The 14094-nt window shown below is 36.5% G+C and overlaps 1 protein-coding gene across 9 annotated transcripts in view; it reads left to right on the top strand.

Moving 5' to 3' along the window:
- The window catches only part of TAFA5 (TAFA chemokine like family member 5), a 382319-nt gene that overhangs the window by 274892 nt on the left and 93333 nt on the right, over window positions 1-14094 (top strand). The window lies entirely within an intron of this gene.

Genomic DNA, 14094 nt, shown 5'->3' on the forward strand with positions numbered 1-14094 from the left:
TATGTGTATGTGTGTTTTGTGTGTATATATGTGTGTGTATATATATTTGTGAATATGTGTTTATGTGTGTTTGCATGTATATATGTGGTTTTGTGCATACATTGTATTGTAATTTTGGGTTGTGGGATATTTTTTTTGCTTTTTAAGTCTCTTCTGCTATATTTTTCAGTGTTTTTATGAGTGATGGTCACTTGTTGGCCTGATAGGTGTATTGTGTCCAAATTTAGTGTCAGTTCGTCCAATGGTTTTTGAGTTATGTTAATCCCACATTACATTTTAATTTATGTAGAATGGTCATAGTTTTGCCCCTTGCCTCTCCTGTACAACAGAACTGAAAAACCTATTTTGAATGAGCCATAAAAATGGTGGCAGTTGTTGAAGCTGATGTTTAGTAGATGCCAGAATGAAACAAATTTTCTGTCTATTGCTTCCTCAATCTTGCTCTTGCTCTCTTTCTGAATCCCCCCTCTCTGTTTCTTACAGGTGAGGCTGGATCTACACTGCCATATAATCAGGTTTCTGAATCCAGATGATCTGATTTAATGGGATTATGCTAGGCTAGATTGCCATATAATCCAATTCAAAGCAGATAATCTGGATTTGGAAACTTGATTATATGGCTGTGTAGATGGGGCCTGAGTCTTCTCTTTCTGCTATTAAAATGGTTACTTGGAGAGTTCCTTCATTTCTTTAATTTATATCCCTCCTGCCTCTCTGTGTAGGACCAGTGTTTTTTACAGTATAAGAGTAAAACAAAATATAGTTGAAACAATATATAGTGACATTTAAAAATACATAAACAATAGTATTCCAATATTTAAAACAGTTGAATGTATTAAAAAAATAAAAAAGATTCTCCTCCCATGCCTAATAAAAGTCTGAAAGACAATTTAAATAAAAATGTATTTACTTGCCAGCGAAAACTCATCCCAGAGGGATCCAACCTAACCTCCTGCTTGAGGGATATTTGTGTGTGTGTGTATCAGGAGTGACTTGAGAAACTGCAAATCATTTCTGGTGTGAGAGAATTGGGCATCTGCAAGGACATTGTCTAGGGAATGCCTAGAAACCTTTCTGTGGAAGGATTCTTTCATGTCACCGCATGGGAAGCTGAAGCTGACAAATGGGATCTCACCCCCTTCGCAGATTTGAACTGCCAACCTTTTGGTTAGCAGTCCTGCCAGCACAAGTGTTTAACTCAATGTGCCACCAGGGGCTCCAGGGAGAAAGATGATAGAGAGAGAGAGGGAGAGATAGGCAGACCAGAAAGTTGTTCATACTTTTTTTGAGAATTTTAAAATTCCTCTTGGTCCTAAGGGACCCAATAACTATTTATAAACAAACAAAGATTTATATTGATTACTCTGGTTTTTCCCCCAAAAAATATAGCATTCATTAGTCAGGTTCCAGAATAATTAAATCGAGTGGAAAAACAATAACAAAAACATTTGTTGGCCCAAATTTTTCATTCCCTTACAATTGTTTTTTTCCTGCCAATGCTTATATATGGTCACAGTGTGTTTCATGTAGTAATAATTTTGTATTTTGTTCAATTTATTGAGTAAGAATGACATGTGTGATCTCCTGTGCCATCTGTGCAGAGAGATAAAGGTATTTAAAAGTGTTCAAAGGGCAAAAGGATGTACAATGGACAATATGGATTGAGGCTATTTCATTTTTTATATCTCTTTCAAATAGGAAATATCCAGCTTGGTTTGTGTGTTTGGCAAAGTGATTGTCATTGTAAGGGATTTGTCATTTCTCATGAAATGCATATGCAGATTTACTAGCTCTAGTGTTTAGAGATGATAATATGGGAGAACAATCTCATTATATCTCATGGGAAAATCCTATTTTGGGCTCATTTTCATGTTGAAAGTCTTCTGGTTGAAGGAAGCTGTTCCCTGGTGGTAGTACTGGTTGGCATTTGGTTATATGTCGATGAAATTTCAACAGGTTGTTTACAGGCCATTTATTTGAAGATAAGAATAGGATTTTTAAAAATTATTATTTCAATGGTTCACAAATCTGAATTTTGGGTTAATTTGCATTATCACAAGGCATTATACCTTCCTATTTTTTTTCAAATATGATAAAGGGGGAGGTACCCATCCTAATAAATTCTTACCACTTCTAATAACCTGGCTCATTATCGCTGTTTTTCAACTTAAGTGTTAATTTGAAAAGCTGGTAGGCTGGGTGAATAAATGACTTCAAGACACACAGTAGAAGTAATCTTGGACCTCATCACTAGAGACATATGTCGTGATTAGAAATTGAAGTTTAGTTTATATAAAGTACAAATAATTCTTATGTAAAATGTTTTAACACCTCCACATTTCTATTTCTGTATCTATTTTTCAGAATAGAAACATGGAATGCTTAATAGTTTGCAGTTACTATAACAATCTGTACCCAATAGTGTACAATTATGTTTTCTTATCTCTAAGATATTCTATATTTAGCATGTTTACTTTAGAATTAAAATGTTGTAAACCTAATTTTGTCTTCCTAATCTTACTTTGAGCGTCAGACCAAATGTTAGGTATGTACAACTACATTTGCTTGGTGGCACTTATCCCAGACTTCTATTGCTAATTTATTCATGGAAGTAGTACTTTTTTAGTTGCATGTACAGTCCTATAATTACTTTCCCAGGAATTTAACTGGGATATACTCCTGAATGCATATGCCTACTGCTGCACTATGAAAAACAATTCTATTCAGAGCACAACAAACATATTAACGTTATCTTGTATATTTCTCAATATCAGTGGTTAATTCACTTGCTTAAAATATTTTCTGAGGAATTAATTTTATTTACTTATCAGAAGTGTCAGAAGCAAATTGAGTATACTCTTATAGAAAAACCCACAAAGTTAAAAACTTGGCATTGTTATAAATTTCCCTTGACCAGAAGCTGGCCACTTGGAGGACCTCTAGTGTCACTGTAAGAAGATCCTGCAATGTGCATGTAGCAAGGCTCAGACTGCATTGTAGTAAGTGATCTGTGGTTTGCTGTTCTCAACACTTGCATGTTGTGGACTCCACTTTGTAGGCCCATTTCTTAAAGATAGCTCTGCATTTCATGGTGTCAGAGAAAAGTCTGTTCAGCGCCTTCCAAGTTGCTCAGTCTTCTGTGTGCTCAGGGGGGAATTTCCCATCCAGTATCAGCCACTTGATTGAGGTTCTGGGTTTTATCCTGCCACTTTAGGACTCTCACTTGCAGAGGTGTTCCTGCAAGTATCTGTAGATCCTAGGAAGCTGTTTCTTGCTTTAAGTTGTTGAACAATTAATTGATCTTGATTCAAGGTGTCCTGAAGTTGGTTTACTATTTGTTCCAATACTAGTCTTAGAATAACCTGGTTCAAAAACAATTGGAAATGTTGGTCAACTAACCCAGCACATTTTCAGTAGAGATGGACTGAGAAAGAACAGAAAGCATAGTGCAATAATAGGAATGCATTGCCACAAACCTTTTCTGAACTTTTACGAAAACATTCAAGCTAGCCTTTCAAATTACTGAATGGTTACTTTATATGACTAGTATCTTTTGCTGTTATATTTTTCATCACCATAGCTAGGAACAATGGAAGTAAAGACCTTGTTGTGATAGTATTTCTCAAAGCTCATTCCCTTTTGCATATTCCTTCTCAGTTACTTTTTACTAGTCCAGATTGTATTTAAGATATCTACATTTAATGCAGTAGTGGTAATTATTTTGAAACATATTTTTTTTTACATTTGGCTCATCTTAATTGTACGAGCAATATCTTTTTGTTTGGCTTGTGATTAGGAAACTGTTCCACATTTGATGTTACAAAGTACATTTCAATGGGGTTGACAGAAGCATGAATCATAATTCCAGTATTTTATTTATGGACACTTTATCCCTTGTTTGGGGGAGGGGGACATGTAAGCAATTATTAGTAAATGCATCAAATCAGTAACTGGTTTTCTTGTCCCCAATAAATGAATATTATATTTTCTAGAAAATACTGTATAACCAAAAATAGACATCTTCCTATGTGTATTATACAGTTTAGCGACAAATAATGATTTTTTTTCCTAGCATGTGGAATGGAATAATCCAAAGCCAGTATCACTTCTGGAGTTGTTACTAAGGTCATGAGCTATGATGGTACATAATGAGGAATCCCAGTTCATTTGAGCATCTGTAAGCAGAGCATAATAATTATTTTCATGCATACTGATCAACAAATAAGTCCCATTCGAGTCAGTGTGGCCCAAACTACATTGCTAGAATTGCAACCTATGTGTAAAGTGTATAAAGTATTCCAGGAAGGTATACTAGGATTAAGAGACTCATCGTATATGAACATAGGCATTGCTAAAAAGGAACAATCAATGAGGAAATGAGACCTGGCAGTGAGCAAATGGTACACACAAAATTAAATAAGATAAAACATTTAAAGATTCATGTGAGTCCTTTGTTGAGTTGTTCTAAATGCAAAGGCTGAAGCAGCAGTCCATGATCTCAGACTGTTTGATTAGACAGTTCCCCAAATAATTCTGCCCCCCAGTTTGTTCCAAAATCAACGTATTATTACTATTCCCTAATTAGAAATATAGTGCTCTCCTTGCATTACCTCCAGTTTCTACTCTTGTTATCTGCCTTCAGTACTTTATCCATCAGCCCTATCCTTGGCAAGTGATTTATTGCCCGAGCTCAGAATTGTGCATTACTCAGATCACTGACAGTTGTTAGTTGTTTGTTATATAATGTACTATGTGTGGTTGTTTTTATATTGCTGAAATTATTGTTGTGATATCTGTTGTGTTATATTTTAACTATGTTGAATTTCAGGCTTGTCCCTATGTGAGCCACCCTGAATCCCTTTGGGGAGATGGAGGTGGGGTACAAAAATAAAGTTATTATTATTTAAAAAAATATTATTGAAGACTGGACAATAGTTTGAAAAAAAAGAGAACAAATTCCTATGCATATTGCACTAATTTTATTTGTGGTGCAAAAACATGAAATAACAATACAATCTTTCAAACAAAGAACAATTGTAACCAGCATAAACTTACCAAGTCTTTTAATGAGAAGCTTGGACCTGTTTTTAGCTGATGAGATAGTCAAGTTAATTAGGATTGTTGTTGTTGTGTATCTTTAAGTCATTTCAAACTTAGGGTGACCCTCAGTCTAAAATTTCGGGTGGGGAATGGGTAATGGCCTTGGAGGCCTGCATCTGGCCCACAGGCCTTAGTTTGGGGACCCCTGGGTAAACAAACTGCTAATGAATTTGTAACTATTGTGCAGCTGACTTGCAGTATTTATTTGTGGTAAATATGCCTGAGTAGATAACCACAACTACTATCTGCCTCGACAAGTTGTGCAAGAGTTTTAGAAGCAAACACTGGACATACCAAACTCTGTCTGGAAGTGCAAAAACTTATCTGAAATGGATACCACTGTTGCTAGATATCATAAACTTCAGTGGCATGCACCCAATCAATGCTGTCATTCCTCATACCTCATCACCAATTCCTCCTTCCACTTACAGCAAGCAGTGTGGAAAGAAAAAGCCTAAATTGCTAAAGCCCCCCCCCCTCCTTATTTCTTTATTGGAGAGCTGCCTTTGATCAAAAAGAGATAATTAAAGAATTAAGCAAGTTTACCACTAATAGACTCCCTGTCGTCTTCCGACCACATTTCCAGCAAGCAACCATCTATTTCACATGATTGTCTGTTATACTTATTAGGAAGGCAATTAAGCTGATTCTGTTTATCTGAGGCCTGGAAGAGAAGAGAAGGTAGAAAAAGGTGCAGCTGTCACAAAATGAACATGGAGCATTCATTTGTCCTGGTGGCTTCCATTGATTGTGCGCATCAACTTGCAAATGAGCATCATCTTGCATGTGATCTGGTGAGGCTTTTGCCATTTTGGCATGCTTTTTGCTCAGCAGGTGGCTGGGCTGGGAGAGAAGCTGCTGATGTCTCTGGAAGAGGCTTCATTTTCTCCTTGACAACAGTAAAAGTGATTAGTTCATCTTCTTAGCTGGGGTTCTCTTCTGGAGCTCAGTTTGAGTGCAAAAAAACAACGTTCCCCCCTCCTTTCTAATGCTTTCTGAATAAATTCCTTACTTGCTGAAGAGCAGCATATTCTTTTGCTTTGGTTGATAAATATTTATGCTCCAAAACAGCAGAAATCCTTCTTTTGGATACTTGCCCATTTTTACAGTTTGCTGACTTTCAGTCCGATCTTTGTATTTAGAAAACATTGTATATACCTGCATGCTTTTGTGATTCAGTTCCAGATTGCTAATGGCTCTGCAGTTACTGCTGAAAAAGAAGCATAGACTCTCCTGCACTGATTTTAAAGAACACACCTGATGCTTTAGAGTAAAAGATTGCATATTGAGATATTAAAAGGATGATTATATGTCTAGACCTTTTCTTGGAAATTTGATAAAGCAAAGTTGGCTCCTACATGATATACAAAACTAACTGTCTTAACTAACTGTCTTAACTAAGCAATTAGTAAATTATTGTGACAAGATCTCTTCGTATCTTCCTGAATGATATTCAATCACATCCGTTGGTGTTAATCTATAGAAGATCTAATTAGAGAAGATCCATTGCATCAGTTAGATTTACATAATTGTTGACTTGTCATTCAATAGTTCATTCAGCTAGAGCTAGTGATAGGAGTAAGGCTATAATATTTTTATTTAAAGATATTTGATTCTTGTAGTTTAGAAATAAATGTAAGTATTCCAATATCCTATCTTGGATGAGAAAATGGAAATGAAATGAAAACATAGCACCTTTTGCAATTGCTTCCTGTAGGAAAACCAAAACAAATGAATTTTAATGTCTTTGTGCTGTAGAAATTGATTATGCCAAACTGTGTCTTACTTCAGTAGTGTTGAAAATTTAGCATAGGAACAGCTAGTGTCACACTGTAGTAATAGCAGCTGCTATTCTTGCAAAGTGCTTTCATATATTAATTCTGCTGCTAGAAAATTTCATGTCCTGACACTTTTTAAAAGTGAGAGAATAAGCAGTGCAGTTTGAAATAAAAGGCTGCATCTGGCATTGAAGTGTTATTTTCTTCATTAGTTCATTAAATAAATTACTATTGCTTGCCATCTGAGTTTTATGATGCAAAGTCTCCCATTTAGTGTGTCATGTTAAAAATGCTTTTAAGTAACACATAGAACCATTATGTGAGTCTCAATGAATTAGTAGAGATTTCTAGGGGGATCCTGATAATACTTTCAAAAAATGAATTTCTGGCTCCAGTGCTTGCCTGTGATGTTATTTTTTTTAAAAAAAGGTTTGGAAATGGAGGAAGGTATGAAAAAAACATCAAGCAGGTAGTTTTAGATTGAAACCCTGTGTTATATTGGATAATAGGCTTGTGCATTTGTGTAGAATTGCTATCTGTTTCTGTTTGTTTCTTCTGTAAGCTCACCCATATCCATTTTCCAGTGCTTCTAGAAAACAGGTGTGCTGCCAAATGGGGTTTTTGTCCACCATCTGGGGGGTGAGGGCAGTTCTTTTTGGCCCATTGGCAGAAACAGGGTTAAGAAAGCATCCATTATGGGGGGCAGACTTACCACAGGCTCCCCTTCCATGTTCTTCTTTATTAAGAACTAGGTTTTTAAAAGGCATCATTTAGTTACCACTCTTTTTGGATCCCTTTGTAGAGTAGTAGACTGGGTTTAATGCTTCTTAAAGCTGTTCTACTCTAGAGGAGAGGCAGGATGTGGCTTGGTTTGACACTCCAGCAGCACTGGGTCCCTCTCCCTGAGAGAGGCAGAGAAAGAGGGGAAAGGGGGGGGGCAGCTCATTGGCCACATGCAAACTAGATGTGTGGCTGCTGATGCTGCTAGAGTTTTCCATGTTGCTGGTGGTGGAGGAGGAAACCAGACTGGAGAGGGTTAAAGATACCCCACTTTCTGGGATTTTTTGTTGTTATTCTTCATTAAGAACTGGATTTAAAAAGCATCAGCGTTACCACTCTTTCTGGATCCTTTACCTTTTGTTTGTAGAGGAGGAAACTGGGTTTAATGCACCTCTCCTCCTCACACAGCTTTCCAAGAGGCTTTTCAAGAAGACCCAGGAAAGGAAGAGCCAATGACCTGGAGCTCAGTTGAGCTAGGAGTGCCACATGGACACAAAAGCAGAGGACGGGGCGGGCTGGTTATCGGTTCCCGCTTGCTTTGGTGTCGAACTGATTTCTGCACCCAGAGGGGTTTCCTGTTACGTGCTCCCAAAGGGAACAGGAGGAATGAAAGAATGGATGAAACGGAAGAAACTAATTCTGCGCACAACTCTATCAGATAATATTAATATTTTAAAAGTTCTCCCTACAAGAACAGTAATAAAAATGTTAAGTAATTGTGCTAATCCTCCCTTTTACACTTATACAATTACATCCAGGCACAGTTTTCACAAAAAGCCACAGTTTGAGGGTGTCATCTTTGTTCTTTGATCCTGTAATATTATGCAAATTCACCATTCAACAACTAAGCCAACTGGTCTATTGTAATTAGAAGTAACCTCAGAATTGGGTTATTCTGTCTAAAATTTAAATGCCAGAATAATGTTGGCAGCTGAGTATTCTGTATTTCTTCCATAAATTTGGTAAATATGTATCTTAAATGAGAATGGGATGACATATTTAGTAAGGTTCATTTAAGGGGAAAACTGACAGTTATCAAAACAACATGAGCAATGTCTACGGAATAAGTCCTCAGGGCTGCTGAAGCCAACCAGACTAATCCATCATTGCATAAAGAATATTAGATCAAATCATTTAGCTCACATGCCTTAGCACACTTAGCAAGCACTATTTCTTCCTCCTTTGACTCCTCTTGTTTGGTTACTTTAAACTATAGGAATATTGCCTTTTGTAATTTGTAATGTACTGGCAAAAAGCACTGTTGAAAAGTCATCTGCTAGAATTCCTCATTTATATTTAACTGTTATCAGCTTTGAAGACAGTTTCTAATTTTAAACACTGCTTGTTCTTCCTACCTGCTTTTTTCTTCAGAAAAGCTTTATTTTGCTTGGATGCCTCTTATATAGCTGTCTGTACACTTCAACCTTAGAAAAGGTTTTGAACATGAAGACTGTTGTCTCTTATCTACTAACTTCCACCTTTCTAATGTTGGAAATGGGATATAAAACTAATTAGTAGTACCTGTGTTTCATACATGAGAAATAATGTTTCACAATGTCCGACTTTGCTTTCATGTGATATGCTACTGTTACACATAACATTTGTCTGAGATCCTTCATATGTACGTGTTGTACCTATGAAGGGATGAATAGTGCTTCAAATAGTGCCATGAAGATCTGCATCATTGTTTTGCCATCCTCTTCATTGTGGCATAGGGGACAAGCAATCCCATTTGTGTGCATTGTATATAACTAATTGATTAGAAAAAACACACACTGTTTATTTTCGATGCCGTGGGAGTTTGTACTTACTTGTTTAGGGACACCGTTTTGTCCATCTGGTATTGGAATGTAAAGAATATATGTAAAATTACCCTCGGTGAGAAAAGCTATCTCAACTAATCAATAAGACATTTTCTACCACTGCAAGACTTTTTGCCCCTGTTAAATAGTAGAGAAAAAAAATCTCAATCAGCAACAAATGGTTACATAAAAGTGTAGTATTTTTCACCATAATTTATTTTATGCAACAGCAATAAAAATACCTTGCACATGTCAAATATTGATCCAAAACAAATACGAACAAAAATGTGCAAAAGGTGAAATAGGTTAACATTATATAACAAACTGGGTAGTGATCAGCTCTGTTATAAATATAGGTGATGTAGTGGTTTGCACTTTGGATCAAATAAACCAGAATTTGAATTCCATTCAGCCATGGAAACCCATTAGGTTGACAGTCCAAGAAAATCCCATGATAAGTTCAGTTTAGAGATGCTATATATATTCCCAAGAAAAGCCCTAGAGTCTCCATAAATCAGATATGTCTTTATGGCATACAACAGTATAAAAAAATACTTGTCCTGTTTGAATGTTATTGCTAGTTCAAATTTTCAAAGAAACCTAGGTTTGGTTAGTTTCCATTTATACCTCAGAATGCCTTTTCTAACACTTTTTCTCTTTCATTTCCCCTCCACATTCTGTACAAAGCGAAGACATGTCTTCATTTTTTTAAAGACCCAGGGAACCTTTTTAGTATAGTTCTGTAGTGTGTCTAGGAAAGGGTGGAAGGAAGAAGTGAACCCGAATAGTTCACTGAAGTTCAAGTATATCTAGAGGCCTAATCAGTCAGATCTAGAGATTCCACATATGCCTTGCTACCAAAGCTCAGCAGCCTTCGCAAAACTACATGTACTGAATCATTCCAAAAGTGAATAAACTGTTAGTCATTTGAAAATAAAATTTTGAGGGCTTTGTCATCTGTGATAGACAAGAGTCATAAATCAATACTTGAAATACTGAGAAATAGATGAAAAGATGGTAGTTGAAAATGAGTTTTAATGATGTATCATTATTTACTGATAAAACGCTTGAAAACAAAGCGGCTCTTTCTGAATGTTTGCCAAATAAATGTTATGTATAATATCATCTACCTGTCTGATATTTAGAAAGCAGTGAGTTACTTTCCCAAGAGGTTTAAAAGAGAGGGAGCGGAGGAGGAGGGAGATAGTAACTAGTCATATATGTCATTATTTCAATTGTATATGTTTAGCATTCATTACAGTCAGACTTTCGGTATAAGGAGTTATTCTATAGAGAAGCATTTCAAGGAATAAGAGAGATTGTTGTGGAGATGTTTGGGGATAGATTTTTGGCATAAGAAATAGCAAAGAAAAAATAATTATTTCAGGAAAGAATAGGCCTTTAAACAATTGAAAATGGTGGGGCTCATTGAACAAAGATCAGTAGAAGGGATGATTCAGGATATAAAAGAAGAGATCGGTACTAGTAGTGCTAAAGAGGTCATGGAGAGATTGGATAATAAGAACACTTTTGTGGGATTTGGGAAGGAATAAAAAGCAGAGCCGATGATTTACGGGAGAGGAACCACATGTGCATAAAATGAACTAGATTTTGTATATAAGAGCTTTTGCTGTTTACAAAATACTGACCTAAATGCTTGGTTTGTAGCCTCAGGTGGCAGCTGAAGCATTTGCTATATGTACTTGCTAGTCAATTTGTGTAAATGTCTAAACAGCCACTAGGTGGCAATCTATACTTTTTTCCCAAAACTCAGTTTAAATTAGGGGACCCCAAATGGGAGTTGCAACCCACATTTTCATAAATTATGCCCTAAAGAATTAGTTATCAATCTTGGTTCTCCAAGTGTTTTGGATATTAGTTCCATAGTTTTTAACAGCTCATAAACTGGCTGGGATTTTTGGTCGTTGCAGTGCAAAAACCCAAAGGTTGAGAACTGCTGCCCTAAAACATAGCACCAGGTCTAATGCTTTCAAGGAGAATAGATTCCGCTTTAACATAAAAAGCAACTCCTTTACAGTAAGAGCAGTTGGGTTCCCTTTCTCTGGAGGTCTTCAGAACAAGAAGCTTTACCTGGAGATCCTGCACTGAGTAGGGCTTGGACACAGTGACCCATGAGGCCCCTTCCAACTCTGATTCTGTGACTGTTACTCTGTGAAAAATCTAACATCATTCATGGGGCAGTCATAAGTTGTCATTGAAGGTGATGGCTCGCACTCACATACAAAGTATTAAATATTAGGAACAAAACTAAAAGTAACACATACAAACTTCGACACATGTTTTAGTTCTGTTTCCTCAATAAATCACATAGAATATGTACACATCTGGAAAGAGTTTGGAGATTAGAGATCCAAAGCACTATTTTGTGCCTGTCCAGTGGGATTACTTTTTTTTTCTTTAACAAAAAAAAAACAAACCTTTTTAAAGGCCTTTTACTTCCAAAAAAATGTTTTATTTGAATTTTCCTTTAATATAGTTAGGTTTGAGCCTAACTTAGTCAAACTCTGTACAAACAATCAAATTTATATTGTCCCAAATAGTGTTTCTGTTGCTTTAATTGTCTCAGTCTTAGTCACTAACCTTAATCACTCAGGCTGACAGAAAGGAAATAGCATACCTCGAGGGCTTTTCTCAGGTTGAACAAGTTTGTTGAAGGGAAGACAGGATAAAAATGAGGCAAGCAATTCTTAAAGAATATTTTACCTCTTAATTATTAATTATTTATAGTTGCTAGGGAAGGGTGGATTCATCTTCCTCTTCATGCTCTGCTTATTAAGCTGAACATGGACTTTTATTTTCCATGTTATTTTGGACAACCTCCAATATTCCCCTTAACCAGTTACTGAAAGTGTCATTGAGGATTTCCTGGTAGCCATACACTTTACAACCACTTCCTATATTATAGTATTAATTCTCAATACAGAGGGCCATCAGAATCTGCTGGGGTTTGATTCCAGAACCTCCCATCCTCCAAGAGATATCAAAATCTATTATGTACAATGGCATAGTAAAATATTGTCCCTTATATAAAATTATAAACAATTCATATGTGTGCCAGAGAAAGCCCAGGAATCTGTGAAATGGCAGGGGGCTATAGCAGGATACGCCTACATATCATATCAACATATCAGCGAGTATTTCAATTAATTCATAGATGAGTGTTTGGTTGAATCCATAGATACAGAACCCAAGAATATGGAGAGATGAGTGTATAGTTGGTCTTTCCATGAGGGCTCTACAGATGAGTGTGTAAAATGGGAATATTAGTAGCATGATTGCAAACTCCCAAGTGACACTTATTCTTAAGTAAGGATATAGGATGTCTACACAATAAAGGTTTTTGAGGGACCAGAGCCTGAACTGTAGGAAAAGTTATAAAATGGAAAAGCGGACTTACTCAGGAGTGTTCAATTACAGCAAAAGAGGTTCTACTTACAGCTTTTTAGGTACTGAGAAATACTGTATCAGGAAAATACCATGACAAAGAACTCATTCCCATTAATTCATGCTATAGCATTTCAGACTAAACAAAGCACAGATATGTCAAATAATAATATACATTTGACCCTCTCTGTATGGATGGATTTTGCATCAATCATTCACAGCTTGAAAATATGATGAAAAATCCAAATGGTAAATGTTGATTTTGCTGTATTATGTAAAGGACATTTTACACCACCATTGTATATAATGGAACTTGAACATTCATGGATTTTGGTATTCATGAGGGATCTTGGAACTATACCCCAGCGGTTACTACGGATCCATTCTAATTCCTATCAGCTGAGTTTGATTTAACTATAGTTTTATGACGACTTGATCATTATTTTCTGTACACTGGTTTGCTGAAAGACAGAGGGCTGTATCACATTACATTGTTATAGCACTGTTATTCCACTGCAATAGCTATAGCTTCATCCAATTAAATCCCAGGATTTCTACTTTAGTAAAGCCTAATTGCTCTCTGGGTGAAAATTCTATATGCCCCCCAAACTATAAACCTCAGCATTCTCTACTATGTTGTTATATACCACATATATCATGCATAAGTCTAGATCAGGTTTAGGGGCCAAAATTATGGATTTTGATATGACCTGTAGATAAGTTGAGGGTTACTCTGAGTATTGGGGAAAGCACTAATGTAACCTCAGGGGCAATCTTCCCCTGCCCACAGATACCATTTCCCCTCCCAGGCACTAAAAACCACCAGAAGCAGCCCCATGCCAGAAAGAGTAGATGGGATTAGTGCTTCTTTTAGGTGTTCCTGGGATATACTAAGTTCTTGCCTTTCATCACTCCACTCAGTAAAATGATTGTTCCTTTTTTATATAAGAGGTAAGGTACGGTACTTATTAAATTGGCCTGTGGATAAGTCACCCCATTTGGGGGGGGAGGGGGGCTGATTTTGGGGGCCGAAATGTATGGGATAAGTTAAAGTGGAATAATAGTGCTATAAAGCATAGTTTGATAGGGCTATGAGAATCTGTTTAATATGTAATAACTTAATTTTTTTGTTACTATGCTGAAATATTCCCCTGTATGTTCCCAAAAAATAGTATGTGAGTGTGTGTGTGTGTGTGGGGGGGGGGGGGGGAGGTACTAAATGGCTATGC

This window comes from Anolis sagrei, chromosome 5 (assembly GCF_037176765.1).
Source record: "Anolis sagrei isolate rAnoSag1 chromosome 5, rAnoSag1.mat, whole genome shotgun sequence".
Classification (NCBI taxonomy): Eukaryota; Metazoa; Chordata; class Lepidosauria; order Squamata; family Dactyloidae; genus Anolis; species Anolis sagrei.